The sequence below is a fragment of the Sarcophilus harrisii genome, chromosome 6 (genome assembly GCF_902635505.1).
Source record: "Sarcophilus harrisii chromosome 6, mSarHar1.11, whole genome shotgun sequence".
NCBI classification, from domain to species: domain Eukaryota; kingdom Metazoa; phylum Chordata; class Mammalia; order Dasyuromorphia; family Dasyuridae; genus Sarcophilus; species Sarcophilus harrisii.
Genome location: NC_045431.1, coordinates 84,557,231 through 84,572,776, shown reverse-complemented (window position 1 = coordinate 84,572,776; position 15,546 = coordinate 84,557,231).

Below are 15,546 nucleotides of genomic sequence, written 5' to 3'. Positions count from 1 at the left end.
AGACAGAACAATTCAAGGAAAACAATTCCAGCTTCCAAAAGTAGAATAGGTTAAAACCTCTTATACCTCTCAGTGGTGAGAATGGGCTTGTAAATGACTGCTGCTCTCCTAATTTGGGTGAGATAGGGAGATGTCACAAAAAAGAAAATTAGGGTGTACAACCATCCCTTAGATGATACTGTCTTACCCTATATTCACCTTGGATTGTGTGTGTTTGTGTATTTGTGTAATTAGTTCCTGAGAATACTAAATTAAAGACTAGACTAAATAAAGAGAAGAACTATGAAGTCTATGAGAGAAGAATGAGCATATTCTCCATGATAAAACATTTCTGCATTTTCAAATAGATCAAGATAAGAAATGTAGTAAAACATTTCTTCAAATAGATCTTCCATCTCCATCTAATATGCACTGGAAAGCCTGGTGGTAAATCAATAGGTCTTTAAGAGATGCTGTCAAGGTAGAAAATGGAATGGCAGCAATAATATGGGAAGATCAGGAATCATTGCTTTCACAGATGTAGTTTGATACCTTGATACAAAATTTCGAACACAATTATCCTTTTGTCTTTCAAAAAGTTTTATATATTTTGCTTGGGAGACACTTTGTTATTTGATCTTCCTGTTAATATAATATATTGACTCCACTTTGGGCTTCATTTAAATAGTATTGATCTCTTGATCTAGCCTTCCTATTCTTTCCATATTGATTTTCTTCAATGAAGTTTCTAATTTTGCATGTAGTTCATTTAGGACTGTGATATTAGAATCCAAATACAATAGCCTCATTTTTAAGTTTCATTAAAGAAAACAATGCAGTTTAAAAATCTTTTATGTTTTTTTTATTTGTAGTCCTGACAATTTTCATTCTTAAATGCCCTGATTATGGTTATTTTCTTTTCTGTATTTTCAGCAAGATTTTTGTAAATGTTTTCCTTCCTCTACTGTTTTTCTGTGTCTAGTAAGACAATTCACAAGGTTTTGCCATTTTTCTAAAATAGTATTACCCTTAACTCCCATATCTCTTCTATTAGGTAAAAATAAAAAGACCAGATATAAGTTGGCAAAGTTGTTTCTAGATTCTTTTTGTCCTTTTTTGGGCAAGTTATCTGGATAAGACTTTAGACCTTCTGGTGAAAAGAACACTGTATACTAATACTAACAGGAGGTGATCACTGGAAGATGTACAAGTTTTACATTCAAGAAATTTGAAATGTTGGCAGCAAAAACTTCAGAACTTACTGTTTATTGAAATAGTTAAGTTAAGCTTTGTTAGGAAATAATGACAGACTGTCTCAATGTCTGCCTTTTCAGTCACTTCACATTTCTTGGCATCAACAGGTTGTTTAAACAGTTCTAGTTGGAGGTGCCACGTTTTTATTACTCTAATTTAGTATTCTTTTTGATCTGTTGTTAGAGACAGATGGTCTGCCTGTACAGACGATTGACTTTAAAAAGAAAAAAAATGATTTATACATTGAGAATCCATACTTTCCTGTCTGTTAAAATATAATCAATTTCCTTTTTTCCTGATTTTTTGGGGTACTTAACATTTCTAACATTACCTGATTCACTTTTTACAATTTTTATAAAATAAAAGCACAATTTTTTTGGTAGAATTCTACTGAATTTTGAACTCCTGAACCATACTTTTTAACCAATTGTTTCCCATATACCCCGATGACCACATTTTCATTGAAGTCCCTGAGAAGTAAAATAAAAGTTAATGTTATATCAGATTTTATTGAATTATTAATAGATATTTTCTTCCTAATTTTCCTCTAAAGAGGTGTTTCAAGTATTTTCTCTTTTTTTGCAAATATTTATCATGAGAACTGAAATACAAGAGCAACAAGCTTCCTATACTGTCAGTGAAACAGATACTATTAATTTTTTTATGTTTTTCTCCAAGAAGAATTGATAAACCTTCCTTCCATTTATTTTTCTTTTCCTTTTGGTTTAATTTGTTGCAAGAATATTAATTCCATTAATTCAATTAAACAAACATTTATTAAGCCTTAGTTATGCTCTAAGATTTCAAAATTGAGTATCATTTTGCTCCTCTAGGAATGTGTGCATTGATTGATCAACCAAAGATATCATATGTAGATCATTGACTTGATTTAATATTTATGGACAATCTAAAAATTTACTCACAGAAATGTTCTGCCCCCATTTTGCATCACTTTGTCATACCATCACTATAGAAACAGAAGGGGACCAAGCATATTCAAAGATCAAGTCTAGTTTTCATTGTATCTTTGGTTGCCATGGACAAATAATGACATTGGCACGAATAACAAAATACCACAATGTATAAAAAAATTTTAAATGACTACTATAAAAGGTAGTTAAAAGTTACATAGCATGGATGCATATTATAAATGTTGTCTTGCTTGCAAGAAAGAACATGACAGAGATCTAAAAGAATTATGATGGGAAAAGTGAGTCTGTCTAGTAGAGAAAATGAGGTATACCAGATAACCTGAGTGTTGACCTGGAGCCTAGATAATGTTAAAATGACTAGAGAAAGCCTTTTCTTAGATTTATTAGAGAAGTCCCTTTTCTCAAGTCTTTAAGAATTTTAATTCTTGTCCTTTTTCCTTTTCTTGTATAATAATAAGTACGGTGAATCCCCTAGAGAGTATTGGAAATTCTTTTATCAATCAGAAGGAAATGTATGCCGATGTGTAAAAGAAGATATTAGGAAAAAGTGATTGCTTTCCGTGTACAGTTCTTGATATAGAAAAATAAAATTTGGGAAAATATACAAAATCCTCCTCTACTTGGAGAGACTAGATTTCCCATAGTTCAGAGAAAGGATAGATAGAATCTTATGTTATGAAATGAAAATTATGGCAGGGCAACAAGTTTCTTGCTTCAGGGGACCAAATTTTATAGTGAACAAAAATTTTAATTTTTTGGTCCTTATTTATTCCTGGGTTGCAGCAATTTCCTTCACACTGGCTTAATGATGTTTTAAGTTCTCCTATGATGATTTTAGTTGGCTTCCTGACACTGAAGTTCCCCCCCCTCCCCCCCCGCCCCTTATGGCTTCTGTTCTGTCTTGGGCAAATATATCCCAAGAGATCCAACCATGGTTAAGGACATGCTTTTTGCTGGGCACTAGTGGTAATTATTTCATTGTCATGCACTAAAATTCCACAGAGGAAGTTAATTTACTAGTTTTAGTTCTTCCCTCTGAGACTTTCATTAAATAAATAATTAATGTTTCTCATGTGATAGTTATGCAAATATTTGAAGACTTCTATCTTATTCTTGTTTTATTTTTTTTTCCTTTCTGAACTAATCATATTTTGGGCTTTCTAATGGTTTTCATGATATGATTCCCAGGTCCTTTATCACCCTAATCATTCTTTCAGTCGTTAATGTCTTTCTTAAAATGAGTCTCTAGGAAGATAAGGAAAAACATCAGTATTTAAGTTGGAAAAACCTATATAATCATAAGATGTAGAGACTTGGCTTAACTAAAACTAATTTGAAAGAAAAAAAAATCCATTTGTCATTGACTATAAGTAAATATGAGAAAAATATAGCATGAACTGTTATATAATTGTCTATTAATATCATATCTTTCTAATTTCATAGTCATAACTTGCAAAACAGTTAGAATGATTAGGGCCTTTCTTGGTTTTCTGTTTTGTGAATAGAGGTCATGATATGGTAGGCCCTTAAGAAATGTTTACTGATTGATTGACATGGAGACTAAATTAAATGTGCTCACACTTAAGAAAAGTTGCACTAGAAGGAATTTCATATTATACTTCTCCTCATTTCTTAACCCATACCCTTTGGTATATGCATACCACCTTGTATACAGAAGAGATTTAATAAGTGTCCATTTAATTAAATTGAAGATTTTTGGATTCTGATAATTGAGTCACAAGTTCTATGCCTATGCACCTGTATGAACAAGGGATAAGCAGCTCTATCCTAAATCTATAGAATAGTGAGATTCTGCCTCAGTACTTTCCCATATTCTTAAATCCTGCACAGAAATACACAACTAAAATATACTTCCACCAATCAGTACTGCATGCTTCCCATAGTCATTAGCTTTTCTTCCATGTTTCTGCATTCACAAAACCCATTTTAATTTATAACCACTCTAATTTCATATACACCTGCCCTCAATCTACTTTCCAGTGTCTCTAAAATTCTTCATGGAGTTCAAATTAATTGTTTTTCTTTCTAGTGGCACTCAATACACTGAGAAGTGAAGAGGGAATTTTCCTGTGCAAATGAAGACCCTTCCAACTACCCTCCAGTCTTAACCCAATATTGTTCTAATCTCCCGCTTAATTTAAACTAATTAAGCTTTTTATTTTCACAGACCTATCCATCTTCACTGAGGTCACTTTTCAATTTATTTCAGCTCTATTTATCAGGACAGCACTAAACCTCATATCTAGGATGCAACTGGGTAATGGTATAAATTATTAGGTGAGACTAAAGTGTTTTGCATGAAATAAAAAGATCATTTATTTACATGTTTTCATATAGTTTTTGTATGATGACTTCCTTAGTAATTACAAAAAAATATTCAATAAATAATCTTATTATGTTTATGTGTAAGAGAATGAGTCGGAAATCTCTAGTGTCATTTTTCTTAGATTTATTAGAGAAGTCCCTTTTCTCAAGTCTTTAAGAATTTTAATTCTTGTCCTTTTTCCTTTTCTTGTATATCTTTCTCTTTTCCTTTGGTCTTTTGGGGAAATCATTTCTGAAGTTAGTAAGAGATCAAGGCAAGAACAGCTTGATGTATTTCTTCCTGGATCTGTACAGAACTGCTTGAAAGAACAACAATTGCCTTCAGCATATGGTTGCTACTTTGTGTGACTTTTGTAAGAAAAAATAAACGTCCCACTTGACAATCCACCTTAATTCCCCTGTTTCAGATTAACTTTCATATAGGTGATAATCATATTGTCTAGTTTAATCTTTTTATTATAATTCTGAATCAATTTGCTCCAAGACATTTTCTAAAATATTTGTATATTAATTGATTTCATGGTATATTTTATCTTTACCCCCTTTATCATTGTTAGTGTTTTGCATCATGTTTCAAGTGCAGTATTCTCTAAAAATATTGATTCTTTTTTATCTTCAAATATGTTGACTTACCCACAAGTTAATTTCTTATTATTCTATTAAAGTATAAGTTAATTTCTAATTTTTCTAGTAGGTTGTTAAGCTCTTTGACAATATAAATTGCTTTCTTTTTCTTGTTTGTAACTCGTGTTTAGCATACTTCCTGACATATAATAAAATAATTTATAAAAAATAATTATTTACTATTGACTACAGCTAAAACAAATGTCAATGCTAATTCTCTCTTTCTCTGTTTCTGTCTCTCTGTCTCTTTCTTCCCCCTCTGTCTCCGACTCTGTCTCTTTCTGTTTTATGGAGGCCTTTTAAAATAAGGTATTTATGGATATACTCTACCCTATGTCATCATTTTCTCTACCACTTATCTCTGTGAACCTTTCCTTTTAACAAAAATAAACAATAACCAAATTTAGAGGTTTGCCTTATTTCTCATTCTTATTTATATTATTATAGTCATTTGGTATGTTGTTTTGGTTTTGTTTATTCTAATGAATCTAATACAAGTCTTCCCAAGATTCTCTGAGATATTATAATTTGCTTGTTTCTTCTTCAGTTAATGATATTACTTTGTTTCCAGTTCCTTGGTACCCCCAAATGGGATTTTATGAATATTTCTGTATATCTTCTTACCTTATTTTCTTATTTTGAGCCAAGGTATTTTGTAGATATTTTCATTCATTGGTTTATTGAGACTTATAAACTCAAGCTCAAACCTTTATTCTCTGTCTTTTCTTGTGATATGTTGGTTTAGATAATGGAGGATTTTTCCTCTTTTTCCAATGATGCCTTACCAAATATTCTTCATGGAATGGAAGTAAATGATGATTTTCTTAGTGTACAACAGGCTTTGCTATGCCCAAACTTAGGAGTTAGAAACTGATACAGTGACATACCACATACCTGCTCTTGGGGGTCTAGCCTAGTTACTATTATGAACAGCTTTGTAGAAAAGTGACAACTTTTTACTCCATAATAATCCTTAGAGATCTGCTAATGTGAAAAAAATCCATTTTGTGCAATTTACACTAACTGAAATCATGGAACCTTGAAATATATTACATCTTCTCCTAAGGGATCCTCAATTTCTAATTGACCAAGAAAAGATTTGCTTACAATAAAATTATTGCTCTTTTTATTAACATTATCTTGTAAAGATATTATTTTACATTATAAATACAAATAAATAAATACATTTTGAGGTATTGCTGTATTTGGGGAATGAATGGGAGCAGGTCAGAAATCCTTTCATCATTCCCAGTTATCTATGATTCAGTGAAGGAGATATTAAGCAGCAATCTTTGAGGATCATAGGACCATAATTATAAAGCTGAAAGAGACATTACTGAATAGTGTCTTCTGTGCCCATATTTTCAGAGCATCAGGCATTGCATTAAAGCAAAAAGGATACCTTCAGCTTAATAATAACTAACATTTATGTAGTGTCTAAAATGTGCCAGGTACTGTGCTAAGTGCTTTATGTTTATTCTTACTTAATCCTCATAGAAATATTCTCAGGTAGATACAATTATTATTGCCATTTTACAGTCGAGGAAAATGAGGTTAACTTACTTTCCCAGAGTCACCCAGCTAGAAAGTATCTGAGGTCATATTAATTTTAGGTCTTCCTGACTAAAGTCTAAAGGTGGATTTGAATTCAGCTCTTCTTAACTAAAAGCCCAGTTCTCTATCCATTGAACCACCCAAATACCTCTAGAATAAACAATGCTCTCTTCTCTTTATATTTTTGTAACCAATAGTACAAAAGTACCCCCCTTCTTTTTTCTTTTAAAAAATGTTTATTATAGCTTTTTATTTACAAGTTATATGCATGGGTAATTTTACAGCATTGACAATTGCCAAACCTTTTGTTCCAATTTTTCCCCTCCTTCCCCCCATTCCCTCCTCCAGATGGCAGGTTGACCAATACATGTTAAAGTATAAATTAAATACAATATAAGTATACATGCCCAAACAGTTATTTTGCTGTACAAAAAGAATCGGACTTTGAAATGGTGTACAATTAGCCTGTGAAGGAAATCAAAAATGCAGGCGGACAAAAACAGAGGGATTGGGAATTCTATATAGATTCATAGTCATCTCCCAGGGTTCTTTCGCTGGGTGTAGCTGGTTCAGTTCATTACTGCTTTATTGGAATTGATTTGGTTCATCTCATTGCTGAGCATGGCCAGGTCCATCAGAATTGATCATCATATAGTATTGTTGAATCTCCTAGTTTTGCTCATTTCACTCAGCATCAATTCATGTAAGTCTCTCCAGGCCTTTCTGAAATCATCCTGCTGGTCATTTCTTACAAAACAATAATATTCCATAATATTCATATACCACAATTTATTCAGCCATTCTCCAACTGATGGACATCCATTCAGTTTCCAGTTTCTAGCCACTACAAAAAGGGCTGCCACAAACATTCGTGCACATACAGGTCCCTTTCCCTTCTTTAATATCTCTTTGGGATGTAAGCCCAGTAGTAACACTGCTGAGGGTATGCACAGTTTGATAACTTTTTGAGCATAGTTCCAAATTGCTCTCCATCTGGGCTATATGTATTCACAATTCCACCAACAATGTATCAGTGTCCCAGTTTTCCCATATGCCCTCCAACATTCTGCATTATCTTTCCCTATTATTCTAGCCAACCTGACAGGTGTGTAGTGGTATCTCAGAGTTGTCTTAATTTGCATTTCTCTGATTAATAATGACTTGGAGCATCTTTTCATATGGCTATCCCCTTCTTTTTTTCTTAAAATAAATTCAGAGCAAGAAGGTCAAGATTAATACCAGACTGTTATTTGAAGTGAAAGGAACAATGATGAAGGAGAACAAAGGAGAAAAAGGACAAAACTTCTTGGCTCCTGTTTTGTTCCTGTGCTTTTTTAGTAAGACTGATTTTTAAGGTGGAAAAGAGAGAATGAAAATCGTTAGCAGAGTATTGAAACTAAATATAAATAAAGAGATGGTAAGAGAATATTTAGATATCTTTACTGAACTTAAGTCAGTTGATTAGAATAAATTACATTCCAAGATGTTGAAAGAATTGGCAGATGTGATTGTCAAGTGATCTTCAAAAATCTTGAAGAATTTGTGAAGTATCATAGTAGTGGAAATACAGCTGTGCCATTTTCAAAGTTTGAAATATCAGAATCTCTGAATTATATGCCATACTTGCTTTCAGTTTGTGAATTAATATGCAGAAGAGAATATTGGTTTCTAATGAAAAGACCATACTTTTTACAGTTTTTTTATTATTTTTTTGTATATTCAGGATACCATTTAGAGCTATGTTCAAAGTAAAGTAATTATATTGATTTATATGATAAATTTAAAACTTTATTTTAAAAACTTTTAAAATGCAATATATATTTCTTTTGCTGTAATCACTTGTTGTACATTATTTAATATTGAGTTCTCAGCATTTTGGAATATATCACTTAATTCATATTCATGAAAATACTTTTTATAATATTAGATATTATGTACATTTTTGGTAAGCAGTGCATTTCTCCATATCTAATTCTAATCATAATACTTCTTATATGTGAAATGAAGTTTAAATCAGGTAAGTTCTGAAGCCATACTTTTTCTTCATCTCTTAAACCTTTCTAACATCCAGAATGGTACATGTTCATTATTAGTATTCCACACACCCTTTAAGGAATTTCTATAATTTTAAGACATTTCCATTACATGGATGTTTGTGAAAGACATTGTATTGAATGCACAAAGCCACAAAATGTTACAGAATCTCTGAGAAAAGATTTAAAATTATGGGGTAGATTGTGATCCATTCATACAGAAAGGACCAAATGAAGAACGTTTAGTGTCCAAATTTCAGCATGCAACAGAATGGATAGCTTATAGAGCTTGTCTAATAATATGGATACCTGGAACTGACAGTATAGATAGACTATGTGTTGGGTACACATTTTCAATAATAAGAGTGCAAGATGGATGTTTTGGGGGAAGTTGTAAAGATCTCTTACTTAGTCCAAGTTTCCAATGGAAGTAAAGACACATCTTTCAAAACATTCTATTGATGTTTCTGTTTGATAAGGAAATAGAAAACACAACAATTTCCAGATAACTAAAAAATGTATATACCCACTGAAATGGTTTATAGTGGCTCCATATAGATGCAATGAAGTAGGAACTTCAAAAAACAACTAAGGGTAGTAGTTAAGGTGGAAAAGTAGATGTCATGTCATACCTAGACTCAAGAAGACCCTAAATTCAAATTCATTCTTAAACTCTTATTTTTTGTGTGATGATGGGCAAGTTACTTAACTTCTGTTTGCCTTAGTGTCTTCATAGTAATAGTATCTATCTCTGAGAGTTACTGTGATGATCAAATGAGATAATTATAAAGTTCCAGCACAGTACCTGGCACATAGTAAGTAGTATATAAGTATTAGCTATTATTATTATTATTATTATTAAACAAGAATAATAAATACCATCAAAGAATTAAAAGAGAAAACTGAACAGTTATATATCCAGAATGAGGAATGGTAGGTAGACTGCCTGGAATGCTCCTCTTGTATTTTCACACTGTTATGAGAAAGCAAGGAAGGTCTTCCATATGTTTGATTGTCTTAATGTTTTGAAGAATGGGGATAAGATTAAACAAGATATTGAGAATAAAAAGAGACTATAGTATATGGAGCAGTCACACCTTGGTAAAATCATCTCAGCAGATTGAATAAATCAGAAAGAAACCATTGGTGAATTAGGGGGCTGTCTACCCAAGCAGGTGAAAACTTTTTGCAGTGGAATGGATGGATGAGAATAATTTGTTCCAATGGCCATGAAGGCAGCTGACTCATGTGCTCTGAGGTGCTCAGACCTTGGCCAGACATCAGAGACATCAAGGTCATTCACTGCATCCCAGGCTATCATCAGTCATCTTGACTTTTTCTTGCCACTGGACTTCAGTGATTTAGGAAGAGAGAGTAAAGCTGATGACTTTGAACAAGTCTATCTTTCTTAAATCCAATTCATGCACAGGTCAAGACATCACTGTGTGATGTCATTGGTCCTTTTCAAAAATGAAGGATGAGAAATAATAATTCCTTAATTGATGAGATCATAGATCCTTTTGGGTATTACCAAAGGCATGGTTGGTGAACACTTATAAACACTTGTTTAGTAGGTGATTAAAGCAATATATATATATATATATATATATATATATATATATATATATACATATACTATATATAATTTATATAGCAATTTAAGCTATATACATAAGGATTTAGTAAATAATTATAGCAATTTAAGCTATACGCATCAGTACTTCAAGTACACAAGATGCATGTAAATAATTACTTTCTTCATGGGTACCTATTGGAATCCCTACATACCTTATAAGTAGTCTTTATGAACTGATCTGACCAATCCCCACCAAACAACAAAGTTCATTTTCTGTTGCCCTACTTTCTCTCTTTCTAATGTTGGATGTTGGATGAGTCATACATTCTGATTTGGATTTGTATATGAAGTCTTTCAATCATGGTAGGATGCACCAAAGCTTAGATAACAGTAGCATAGTCTTTGATGATATAGAATTGCTAATAAATACGAGGAGACATTATTGTCTAATAACTTATATGTAAGGAGCCATAGTGAAGGTAGAATGACTCCATTTTTGCTTCAGGATGCTAAAATTTTAGAGATCATGGACAACACAGATGATTTAGCAGCTAGGAATAACTATCCTTAAAACGGTTAACATGAATAATTAGTACTGTGCTTCTATCCTTTATTGTTCACTATTAAGGTATACTTTTCCCTAGGCTAGTATTCTCTTTGTTAATCCCTCAATCTCTATTTCAGTCAGTCAATCAATGAACTTTAAAAAAAATATTAAATTTTAAATTGTTATAAATATGCATTATTTATATTTATATATTAAATTATTAAGTACCTACAATGTGTTAAGTGCTATATATACCATAAAAGGCAAAACACAGACCCTCCTCTTAAAGCTCACAATCTAATATCCTTGGGAGAAGCCTTGTGGTATCCCAAATCTTGTAGACTTATATTCTGGAGTCTCTGCATTTCTACCACAGTGAGGTTTCCCAAAAAGAATTTTCTTTCTTCATTTAAGGGGCTTTGTATCTTGACATTTAATGTCATTTGAGGACTCTTTCTTTTCTTCCAACCCCTCTAACTGAATTTCCCTTTAAAAAAGGAATTTCTTACAATTTTTCCTATAGAAGCAAAATTGCTAGCTTTGGCTCTGACAATATGTTCTTGATAAATGAAGAAATTTACAGATGGATTCAGTAGAAAGATGTTGTAGATAAATATTTTCATGAATTTTCCTTGGAGACTTGATGTCAGAAAAATAGGATAGTTAATGTTCTTTTGTAGGCATTTGCTTAGCTACAGGAATTCCTTAAGCATGATGTTGATAGTTGTCCATATGGATATTGGTCTGTGATTCATTTTCACAATTAGACTTAGAAGTCAACTAGAATATTTTGCAATTACTATCCTCCCTATTCCCTGCCCACATACACTCTGTGTCATTGTAATCAATCATATGTGAAAAGTTCTGACATAGTTCAACATAGGTCAAAGGATTAAACTGAAGTATTTCTATTCTTTTTGAAGTAAAAAGTTTACAAATAAGATACCATCTTTTATTCATTCACAAGTACTTTGTTAAAAGCAGAAAATGATAAAAGTAATGTGTATTTTAAGTTCTATATATTGAATTGTACTAAGTGATATTTATCCCATAAGTTAAGAATGCCATTCAAAGTATATAAGTGTTTATTAACAAGGGCAGGAGATGGGAATGAATACTTCACTGACTTTTTGGCATCCTCAAAACAGAAGATTTTAAGCCAAGGTAAAGAAAGCCTTTTGTTCTTTAATGTTTCCTAAGGTGATTCTTAATAACTGGGCATCCTGACTCTGAGTCCCAGCTTGAAGAATTGACCATTGTAAATCTTCAGAGGGAACTGAAAGACTAACTTTTCCCCTTGTTTAGGAGTAGATATCAAGGTCATGGGATCCTTCATCCTAAGGGTCATTTACAGGCTGTGTGAACTTTTGTATGTATTTGTGTTTTTAAAAGGGGGTTCAGCAGAGAGATGGGTACCTAAGGATACTTTGCTATACTTTGATGCATCACTGAAAGCAATACAGAAACATGTCAGATGGCAGCCATATGTGTTCAAAATCTTGAAGCATTATTCTTTTCCCAGGTTGAGAATGAAATTGCCAGCAGGATAAAATGAGTGGTGAGGTGTTAGTAGGTTCTTCTTGATGTTCAGGATTGCTGGGTTAGACGGGAAACTCAGATGAATTAAAGAGTTTAAGTGAAAGAAGATTAATATGACACAAATGGAGAGTTGAAACCTCTGAAATTTGAAGAAACATAAATTTAGACTCTATTAAACAATAACAAAAGCTTCTCTTGATCTATTTCTTTATTTGCAGAACAGTTAGTAGCCTTAGGTGAATGAAACCAATATGGTGGAAAACAGATAGAAACCCAGATGGACACTCTTAACATTTCCCTCTGAACAACTTTAAAATAATGTCTTAAATCAAATTTGGGAGCAAAAGAGCCAATAAAAAGACAGAAAAATTAGACATTTTTCCTGTCTAATACAACTTAGGAGGTTGGGTTGAGAGGTATATAGTACCAGAGAGGGAGTTGGTAGCAGATTTAGGACTCAGATCATAAATTGTAAGGATGTTAGAGACCTGGTCATAAAGAGATTACAGGAGACTCTGCTGGGTGTGAAGTGCTAGTGGTGCTGATTAGCCACTCCATTGCCCCTAAGAAGTTCCGAGTCAGTCCTAGGGCTGGAAGGATTGCATATTGTTGGTCACAATGGAGCAGGAGCCCTGATTATTATTCTAAGGCAAAGAGGGTCACTAACACTTTTGTTTGTAAGGAACAGAGTTCCTCCATCCCTGTCCCAGGAAAAGACCAGAAAACAGATAAGGAAAGAAATGACCATACCTTCTTCAGGACTATATCACTTAGAAGCACTGAAAACTTGTAGATGTGAAACAGTTTTTATAGAGAAAGGGAAAATGTGTGGAGTGGGCAGTGCTTGAACCTCACTCTCATTAGAACTGGTTCAAAGAGGGAAGAATATGTATAGACATTCAGTTGGCTACAAAAATCTATCTTACTCTAAAGGGAAATAGGAGGGGAAAATATATAGATTGGAGATATGATGATAAAAGGAAAAGTGAATAAAGGAAGACAATGGTCAGAAGCAAAACAAAATTTTAAGGAGAGGAAGAACAAAAAAGAGAGAAGAGAGGATAAACAGAAGAAAATAGGTTGGAGGAAATATATATAGTTTGTAATCAAAATTGTGAATGTGAATGGGATGAGCTCACCCATAAAATGATTGAAGCGGATAGCAAAAAAATTAGAAATCAAAGTCAAACACTGTGTTGTTTACAAGAGACACATTTGAAACAGAAAGACAAAGAGTTAAAATAAAGGACTGGAGGAAAATCTATTATGCTTCAGATGAAGTAAAAAAGGCAGATGTAGTGATCATGATCTCAGACAAAAATAAAGCAAAAATAGACATAATTACAGAGAAACTACATTTTACTAAATGGTACAATAGGCAACAAATATTTTTATAGGAAGTTTCTCTAATACTGGAACCATTTCTCAACTATCTAGGGGCCAGAGTAAAACTTATGAAAATAAGGTTTATTCTCCAATTGATAAATGATTAAATGGTATGAACAAGCAATTATCAGAAGAAGAAAAATATTTATAGTCATATGAAAAGGTGCTTTTAATCACTATTAAAATTCAATCCTGAGATGAAAAAAATAACAAATATTGGAGGGGATAAGACAAAATAGATTAATAAACTGTTGGGGGAATTGTTAACTGACTATCCATTTTGGAGAACAATTTGGAACTCTTACCAAAGGGCTATTAACCTGTACATATCCATTAATTCAGCCATATAGACGAGATCTGTACCCCAAAGGGTTAAAAGGAAGAGAAAATGTATGAACCAAAATATCAATAGCAGCTCTTTTTTTGTGGTGGAAAAGTATTGGATACTGAGAGAATGCTCATCAATTGTAAAACGGCTGAAGAAATAAAGTTTATGATTTTGTTGGGTGCTGTTGTGTTATAAGAAATTATGAAAGGGGTCAGTTTTTTAAAAAGCATTGCAAGAACTAAATGAACTAATTCAAAGTAAAGTGAGAAGAACTAGGCAATCACTGTGTATAATAACAAAATTATAGTACTGATCAATTGTGAAAGACTCAGCTATTCTAATCAGTACAATGATCTAAGATTAATAGATGGATCTAATCTGTTATTAGATTATTTATAATATATATTATATAGATTATTATTTGTCTTATTAGACAAATAAGTGGATCTAATAATTCATAGGATTATTTTCCCCCTTTTTGTAGCAAGTATATTTATTTTTAATACACATTGCTTTATGAATCAGGTTAACAGAGAAAAATGAGAACAAAAGGGAAATATGTGGGAGAGATTAAAAAACAAAACAAAACAAAACAAAACAGAAGAACAGCTAGGTGGCACAGTAGATAGAGCACCAGCCCTAAAGTTATAAGGACCTGAGTTCAAATCTGTTTTCAGACACTTAACACTTCCTAGCTGTGTGACACTGGGCAAATCACTTAACCCCAATTGCCTCAGCAAGAACAAAAACAAAAAAGAAGTGACAATAGCATGTATTGATTTACATTCAGTGTCTTAGATCTTTTTCTGGATGCAGATGGCATTTTCTGTCCAAAGTCAATTGGGATTGCTTTGGATCACTGACTCACTGAGAAGAACCAAACCTTTCATAGTTGATCATTGCACATTTTTGCTGTTATTGTGGACAATGTATTCTTGCTTCTGCTTCTTTTCCTCAGCATCAGTTCATGTAATCTTTCCAGGCCTTTCTATAATCAGCTTGTTCATCATTTTTATAGAACAACAATATTTCATTACCTTCAAGTACCACAGATTGTTCAGCCATTTTCCAGTTGATGGCCATCCATCCACTCCTTTTCCAATTCTTTGCTACCACAAAAAGAGCTGCTACAAACATTTTTGCACATGTGAGTCCTTTTCCCTTCTTTATTATTTTCTTGGGAGACACACCTAGTAATGGCACTTCTGGGTCAAAAGGGCATATACAGTTTTATAATCATTTGGGCATAATTCCATATTGCTCTCCAGAATGGTTGGATCATTTCACAACTCTACCAATAATGTATCAGTGTAACAATTTTCCTACATCCCCTGCAACATTTATCAATATCTTTTTCTGTCATCTGAGCCAATGAGAGAGATGTGAGATGATACCTCAGAGTTATATTAATTTACATTTCTTTAATCAATAGTGATTTAGAGCTTTTT